The sequence below is a fragment of the Pteropus vampyrus genome, unplaced genomic scaffold (genome assembly GCF_000151845.1).
Source record: "Pteropus vampyrus isolate Shadow unplaced genomic scaffold, Pvam_2.0 Scaffold37, whole genome shotgun sequence".
NCBI lineage: Eukaryota > Metazoa > Chordata > Mammalia > Chiroptera > Pteropodidae > Pteropus > Pteropus vampyrus.
This window is the reverse complement of record NW_011888818.1, coordinates 6,296,849-6,298,535: the sequence shown is the minus strand read 5'-3', so window position 1 is coordinate 6,298,535 and position 1,687 is coordinate 6,296,849.

Sequence of the window (1,687 nt, the reverse complement as noted above, 5' to 3'; positions counted from 1 at the left end):
GGCCAGAATGTGAAGGAAGGGGAACACTTGTGTACTGTTGGCGGGAATGTAAATTGATAGAGCTATTATGGAAAACAGTATGGTGATTCCTCAAAAAATTAAAACTAGAGCTACCATATGACCTAGCAATTATACTTCCGTGTATATATTCAAGAGAAATAAAATCAGTATCTTGAAGAGATATCTGAACTCTCTTGTTTATTGCAGCATGGTTCACAGTAACCCAGCTGTAGAAACAACCTAAGTGTCCATCAGCAGATGAATAGATAGAAAATGTGGCAAAAATATACAATGGAATATTATTTGGCCCTAAAAAAAAAAGGAAATCCTGCATTTGTGACAACATGAATAAACTTGGAGGATATTATGCTACGTGAAATGAACCAGATACAGAAAGACAAATATCACATGATCTCTCTTATATGTGGGATTAAAAAAAAAGTTGAACTCATAATAACAGAGCTAGAATGGTGGTTACCAGAGGCTGGGGTTGGAGGAAAAGGGAAGATATTGATTACAGGGTACACACTTTCAGTTATGAGATGGATATGTTCTGGAGACTTAATGTACAATATGGTGACTATAGTTAGTAGTTATGTATTGTGTATTTGAAATTTGCTAAGAGAATAGATCTCAAGTGTTTTAAGACATTCACACAAGGGTAACTATGGGAGGTGATGAATATGTTAACTAGTTTGAGTGTGGTAATCATTTCACAATGTATACACATATCGAAATACTATGCTGTATACCTTAAATTGTACAATTTTTATTCATCAAAAAATAAATAAATTAGTGGCCATGGAATCTCTATTTCAATATATTTATTGCATTTCTCTTATATGTATGTATGCACGCACGCATGTGCACACACACTCACACACTTGCATAGTGATGAATCCATTCACTTCTGCTGGCTCTGGTGTTAGAGAAGTGTGAGGCAACATCTTCAAGGGTGGCAGAGTTAATTTGCCTCCAAGATATTCTAGTCTGAGTGCCTTCAAGTTGAAGGAGTTTGCTTTTACCCCTCCCTGCCATATTTGTTTTTGGGGTAATGATTGGAACTATTGACATCCTGCAGGACCTGGTTTGGCCTGGAAGAAGAAGAGATGTGTTTTATCTTAATGGTCTTTGATCTAGGTGGGTATATTTATTCACCAAGTATGTCTTCCAGTACACAGTGCATATTCAGCCACTCTTTGTAAACCATTTCTTGTTTCTTTACAGTCCTACTATGATGTTTCCTAAATTTCCTTTCTTTTTAAAATTATTTTTTTTTGCAATTTTTTAAATAACAAGGGTAACATATATTCATTGTAACCAGAAATATAATGCTAAGATTTGTAGAGAAAAACTACTTCAATCAAAGTTAGGAGGGCAAAATTGGGAACCACTGCCTAAGCAATTTCTTCAAAGGTTGCATTGATGAAAAGCAAACTTTTCTCTTGTTTTTAAGACCTATCTTTTCAAGATTTAAAAAAATTTCCTATTGCTTCTCTTTTTTCTTTTTATCAATATACTTTCTATTTCTAATAGTTTGACTTTTAAATGCTTAAGTAATTCCTGCTTCCCAAGGTTTCTATGGCCAAGCTCATGATACTTTTTTCTTTTTTTTCATTTTTTCATGTGTATATATATGTGTATGTGTACACACACACACACACACACACACACACACACACACACA